Source organism: Moschus berezovskii, chromosome 14, assembly GCF_049115385.1.
Source record: "Moschus berezovskii isolate FMDL1 chromosome 14, NW_MosBer_1.0, whole genome shotgun sequence".
Classification (NCBI taxonomy): domain Eukaryota; kingdom Metazoa; phylum Chordata; class Mammalia; order Artiodactyla; family Moschidae; genus Moschus; species Moschus berezovskii.
Genome location: NC_142473.1, coordinates 58,495,630 through 58,502,597, shown reverse-complemented (window position 1 = coordinate 58,502,597; position 6,968 = coordinate 58,495,630). Strand labels below are relative to the sequence as shown.

The window sequence follows — 6,968 nt, the reverse complement described above, 5'->3', positions numbered from 1 at the left end:
TGTTGCTGCCAGAGGTTGAGTAAGCATTAGTGGTCTGGGAGGAGGGTGCCCCACCCAACCCGGCCCAGCCTAACGCCTCCCTGCCCTCACCCTGGCAGGAATCTGTTTCCTAGGAGAAACCTTTGAACCCACCTGCCCTGGAGTCAGCTAAAGGAAGGAGGAAGGGAAGGACATTTGCCTCCTCAGGCAATACCTTATCTGCCAGGTATCTTTCCCTTTTTGCTTGAATCTTGCCCTCCACTTGGAAGGCCAAGCAGTAAGTATAGGGCAGCTCCATCCTCCTCACATCCACCCAGTGACTCGGCTGCAGTACCTCTCTCCCCTCTTCTGCCATGGCCCACTGTTCCCCTCCTCAAATACGCAATAACAGCTCCTGTCCTGTGGAACTGCCCCTGGCAAGTTCACCAGTGGCCTCCACACTGCTGAATCCAGTGGTCGGTTCTCAGCTCTCATCCTGACCTCTCAGCAGCCTCAGACACCGTTGCTCCCTCCCTCCTCCTTCTGTGGACACCGCACTCACCTGGTTTCCCTCCTGCCCCTCTGGCTCCCCTGGGTCTCTCCATGGTGGCTCTTATTCCTCACAGGCTAAGTGTTTGAGGGCCCTCCTGCCCGCTCTGTCCCTGGATCCTCCCTCCTCTCTCCTGCAGAGACCTCATCCAGGCTCATGGCCTTGTAGTCTGTCTACAGGATGAACACTTCCAAACTGCATCTCCAGCCTGACTTCCCCCGGGGCTCCAGACTTGACTGTGTAGGTGGGTTCTTGACATCCTCCCTGGTAGTCTGCCCAGCATCTTCTTCACAGCCTGTCTAAGACTGAACTTGATCTTCCCTCTCCTACCCAGGCCAGCTTTCCCTCTGCTCTTTGACATCTCAGGAAAGGGGACCCCAGGGACCTTGTTGCACAGGCCAAAACCTTATCGTCACTCTAGACTCTCTCTGTCCCTCTCCGTTCACCTCTCTTAATCTGTTCTCCTAAATCTTTTCCTTTAAATGTGCACTTTGAACTGAAATATATCAAACATACAGGAAAAGGCACAATCCTAAGTGTAGGAGTGACACATTGTCCGAGAGTGAACACACTGGTGTGAGCTCCATTCTGATGGACACATAGGACCTGACCAGCACCTGCGTCCTTGCCTGTCACTCCTGTCTTCCCCAAACTTCATATAAGCCTCGTCTGCTCTGAAATTTACAAGTGAGTCTCACACAAAATATTCTTTTGAGACTGGTTCTTTGGCTCAAGATTATATTTCAAGAATCATCCAGATTGTGTATATTTGTAGTATGTTTTTTCTCATTGCTACAAAAGACTTCACTGGGTGAATATATCACAATTCATCTGCTGGGGGACATGCAGGGTATTGCCTGAGTCTGGCTATTATGAACTGTACTGTATGAATGTATGGGCATTCTTTTCTGTTTTTCCCAATTTTTTTTTGAGAAAAGATTGACATACATCATTGTACATGATGGTTTGATTTAGACACATTGTGAATGATTACAATAGGTTTAGTTAACATCCGTTGTCTCACATAGTACAATAAAAAGAAAGAAGGGGAAAAAATCTCCTCATGATGAGAATTCTGATCTACCATCTTCACAGCTCCTTTATGTATCACACAGCAGGACAGGTGTTCTGTACCTAGCTCGGATGCACATTTATATACATTTGTGTTGGATATGTGCCTGGAAATAGAACATCTGGGTCTTTTTGTATAAAGTGATTCTACAAGTGTATACCCACAAGCTTCACATGAGAATCCCACTTGCTTCACATCCTCCTCAACATTTCATCCGCTGCAGGGAGGACGTGGGGACACCCTGCTGCTCACAGTGGTTCCCTCTCTGCCTAGTGAGGCTGAGCACATTTTAAAATGTTCATTGGTCATTGGAATATCATTTTATCACAGGGTCACCCATGAGTCTTCTGTTGATTTAGATCTCTTGCATGGGAAAGCTATACCCACAGCCAGCCTCTTTGGTCATCTCTGACACCAGGGTTCTCTCTGGACCCTGTCTCTGAGTCCTTTCTCCCTCTCAACAGCCAGAGGGACTGCTGGGTCAAAGGGTATGTGACTGCACGAGCTGGGGAGGCATAGTGCCAGGCTTTTCCCAAAACAGCAGTACCAGTTTACACCCTCACTAGGAATGTATGTGAGATTACTTGGATGCTGGCCTCACGGTGTGGTCAGACTTATTATTGTTTGCTAGCATTGGGCTGTTTGCCAGCTAGGGTTGGGATCTTGCATTTCCTGAATACACATGTTGCACATGGCTTTAGTCATAGGAATTTCCTTTTCTTTGAAAAGCTCATTCTTAATTTTCATCCATTCCTCTGCAATGTTTTTTGTGCTTTTTTTTAATGATAGAAACTAAATAAATGGAACAATTTATTCCATCTTCATGATTACAGGCATTACAGGGCAGGGTGAGTAAACAAGGGAAATAAAGCTAACTCTTTTCTGCTCATCCCCCATTCAACCAGATGCAGCATTTTGGTATTTTTATTATATACAGGTTGACTTAATTCACTGGTTTAAGTTAAAAACTGGCAGCAGCGAATCTTTGTAATTTAGGATCTTCCTCCATAGTCTCTCCAAGGATTTGAATTCCTGAACTACACCATGAGCTCTGAAATGGTGTTCACCACAGCATTCACGAAGCTTTCACATCTTAATATGAGATCTGACAACCCTTGCTAAGGTTGTTGTTGTTCAGTTGCTAAGTCTCGTCCCACTCTTGGCAAACCCATGGACTGCAGCACACTCGGCTTCCCTGTCCTTCACTATCGCCTGGAGTTTGCTCAAATTTGTGTCCATTGAGTGGTGATGCTATCTATCTCAACCTCTGACCACCTCTTTTCCTCTTGCCTTCAATCTTTCCTAGGATCAAGGTCTTTTCCAATAAGTCACTGTTTCCACATTTTCTCTATCTACCATGAAATGATGGGACCATGAAATGATTTGCCATGAAGTCATAGTAACAAGATGGCAAAGTAAAAGGATGTGTGCTCATCTTCTCCTGTGTGTCAATTACAAATTGGCACCTGCCAAGAGCATTTGCTAGCTACTGAACAACAACAACAAAAGCATTTGCCATCTGTGTCTGCGGAGATTGAACTGTATGCTGCTGCAGCTACTGACCTTCAACATCTACTGAGGGGAGTTTAGTGTGGAGGGTGAGGCAGTCTGTGCTCTAGGGAAACTGATGGAGTAGATCTTTAGATCGTTGGATATTTTCAGGAACTTATTTCATGATCCTGATCCTTGCATCTCTTCATATTTAGAAAATCACTCAATCCCTTCACGGTGACATCAGCTCCTCATGACTAGCAGAAAACCTTTTATAAAGTAAGCATTGGATTGCATTGAACTCCCCCTTCACCAAAATCTTATATATTGATCTTCTCCCCCAGGCCTCTTTGAAGCAGTCTCTCAAAGCTATCTGAAATGCTGTCCCCTAGACTGTAGTCCTCATTTTGCCCCAAGTAAAACTTAACTTACAACTCTCACATTCTGCATCTTTTTAGTTAACATGTGAGAACACCCAGAATGCAACTAGCTGCTGAGCAACCATTGACAGGAGGTTGGAACCCACCAAAATAAGACACCCCACATTCCAGGACCAAGGAGAAGCCGCAATGAGACAGTAGGAGGGGCACAATCACGTCAAAATCAAATCCCATACCCACCAAGTGGGCAACCCATAAGCTGGAGAACAACAATACCAGAAAAGTTCTTGCACTGTTGCCAAAGTTCTAGGCCCCCATCAGACTTTCCAGTCTAGGGATCCCACAAAGGGACTGGGAATCTCCAGGAAATCTGACTTTGAAGGACAGTGGGATTTGATTGCAGAACTTCCACAGGACTGGGAAAAACAGAGACTCTTGAAGGGTACCAACAAAACCTTGTGCATTCCAGGACCCACAAGAGACTGAGTCAGGCGGGCCTGTGAGTGTTAGAGGATCTCCTGTGGAGGCATGGGTCAGCAGTGGCCTGCTGCAGGGATGGGGCACTAGCAACAGCAGTCCTGGGAGGCACATGTTGGCATAAGTCCTTCTAAAGGTCACCTTTAGCCCTACCATGGATCCTGTAGACTCCAGGACTGGGCAGCCTCAGGCCAAAAAACTAACAGGGAGGAAGCACAGCCCAGCCCATCAGCAGAAAATTGAATTAAAGATTTCCTGAGCAAGACCCAGTTTTCCCCACAGCTAGTCCCTCCTATCCGGAGAAGGCAATGGCAACCCACTCCAGTACTCTTGCCTGGAAAATCCCATGGACAGAGGAGCCTGGTAGGCTGTACTCCATGGGGTCGCACAGAGTCGGACATGACTGAAGAGACAGCAGCAGCAGCAGCAGCCCCTCCTATCAGGAAACCTGCACAACCAGAGTGTAGACAGAAGAAGCAAGAACTACAATTCCACAGCCTCCAGAAAGAAAACCACAATCACAGAAAGCTAACCAAAATGAACACATGGATCACAGCCTTGTGTAACTCAACGAAGCTACGAGCCATACCATGCAGAGCCACCCAAGACAGATGGTTCGTGGTGGAGAGTTCTGACCAAATGTGGTCCACTGGAGAAGGGAATGGCAAACCACTTTGGTATTCTTGCCTTGAGAACCCCATGAACAGTATGAATAGGCAAAAAGATTTGACACCGGAAGATGAGCCCCCACCTCAGTCCAGGTCAATAGGTTTCCAGTATGCTACTGGGGAAGAGTGGAGAAATAGCTCCAGAAAGAATAAAAGAGGCTGGGCCAAAGTAGACATGATGCTCAGTTGAGGATATGTCTGGTGGTGCCAGTAAAGTCCAAGGCTGTAAAGAATAATATTGCATAGGAACCTGGAATGTTAGGTCAAGATAAATTGGATGTGATCAAGCAGAAGATGGCAAGAGTAAACACTGACATTTTAGGAATCAGTGAACTAAAATGGATGGGAATGGGCGAATTTAATTCAAATTGCAACCACAATCCCAAATAATCCCATTATTCAGAACACTGAGTTCCTGTTGAGATGCCAAAACCAGAAATCTCAAAGCAAAGAGTGATGGTTCATCATCTTTTAAAATTGAGAAGAACATACTAAGAAGGAAAGGAAACTTCTCCCTCTTAAATTCGCCAAATCAATTCTATCTTCAGTTTTAATTGATATGATCCAGAGTACTCAATTTCCTGATTTGAGGAGTCCACTTTCAAGGTGACTTTCAAGGTCAAGAAGAGCTTTCAGGCTTCTCTTTGCCATGGCCCATGACCTCTCCATTCCTTCAACAGGAATCTCCTTCTCCTTTACGCTTTCTGAACACACTGCTGGTAGTGCTTGAAGAGGTCAGTGCACAGGTCTCCAGAGCCATCCCCCTTGAAGAACTTCTCAGCAAAGCTGCAACTGAAGCACTGTACTTGTGCTTCAAGTCAGTGCAAGCCTCCCACAGACTGTTCATGGCATCAGCTGTTTCTTGTGTTTTTTACCTAAATTTGAAGTTTTTAATACACTCATGATACTAACCTTTGTTGGTTACACATGTTGTGAATCTCTTCTCCCAATTTTTAGCTTGTGTTTTAAGGTGTCACTGGATGAACAAACATTTTGCATTTTAATATATTCCTATTTATCAGCCTTTTATTAAATAGCTATTGCTTGGTCTGATTCAGAAAATTTATCTTGCCTATATTTACCATTAAGAATTTTAAGTTTGTTTTTCATATGTAAGTCCTTTCTGGATGCTTATGTAGTATGAGTATGAGTTAGGTTCCAATTGTATTTTTAACATGTGAGAACCATTCTGGGCTGTCCCTTTTGTTGAACACCTCTCTTTTCCCCAATGATGTAATGTCCCACCTCTGTCATACAACAGATTTCTACACATATGTGGCCTGTGTCAGGACTCATATTCAGTTTTATTGGTCTATTTATCTATATCTGTCTATTTATCTATATCTATTATCTATATCTGTTGGTCTATTTATCCATATCTGTTGGTGCCCATCTTAACTATTTATTTAGTTCTTATATCTGGGAGGGCAAGCCTGCTTGCTCTTCTGTTTTAAAAGTGTCCAAGCTATAATATACTTCTACTCTTCCAGATACATTTTGAAATCATCTCAACAATTTTCAAAAATTCTCTCTTGGATGTTGGAATTCATAAAATGTTGAATCACAGTTAATTTGAGGAAACACATTTGTGAATAAAAATGAAAGAAAAAATAAATTAATTACTTTGCAGGTCATGGTATCTGGGCTTCCCAGGTGGCTCAGTAGTAAAGAATCTGCCTGCAAACACAGGAGACCTGGGTTTGAACCCTGGGTCGGGAAGATCCCCTAGAGGAGGTAATGGCAATCCACTCCAGTATTCTTGCCTAGAAAATCACACGGACAGAGGGGCCTCATGGGCCACAGTCCATGGGGTCACAAAGAGTCAGACACAACTTAGGGGACACATGTCACAATATCTAGCAAAAGAACAACAAAGAAACCACAGAAAGAAAATAATAATGATAAAGGTAGAAATGAATGAGAGGTTTGGAAAAAAACAGCTCTAATGAATAAATTAAATTTTTAATTTTCTAAAAAATGGATAAAAGAAACATACTACTAGCTAATGTAATCAAGAATAAAAGGGACAAAGCACAGATACACAAAGTAAGAAAGAAAGGACAGTGGAGATATAATTTAAATAGAAGAGATTTTAAAAATCAAAAGAAGGAGTTCCCTAGTGCCCTAGTGCTTAGGATTCAAGGCTGTCACTGCCATGACCCAAGTTCAATCCCTGGTCAGGGAACTGAGATCTCACAAGCTGTGTCGAATGCCAAAAAATAAATAAAGAAAATCAATAAAAATCAAAAGAAACTACTTTGCAAACTTTAATGCAAAAACATTTGCATGTTTAGATACAACTGACTGTTTCTTAAGGAAATACAATTTACCAAACAAGCCAATTAATGATAGAAAACTTAAGCAGATGAATT

The 6,968-nt window shown here is 43.5% G+C and overlaps 1 pseudogene; it reads right to left on the bottom strand.

Moving 5' to 3' along the window:
* Positions 1 to 5,215: 5,215 nt before the first annotated feature.
* Positions 5,216 to 5,443, bottom strand: LOC148775624 (TP53-regulated inhibitor of apoptosis 1 pseudogene; annotated as a pseudogene).
* Positions 5,444 to 6,968: the final 1,525 nt, after the last annotated feature.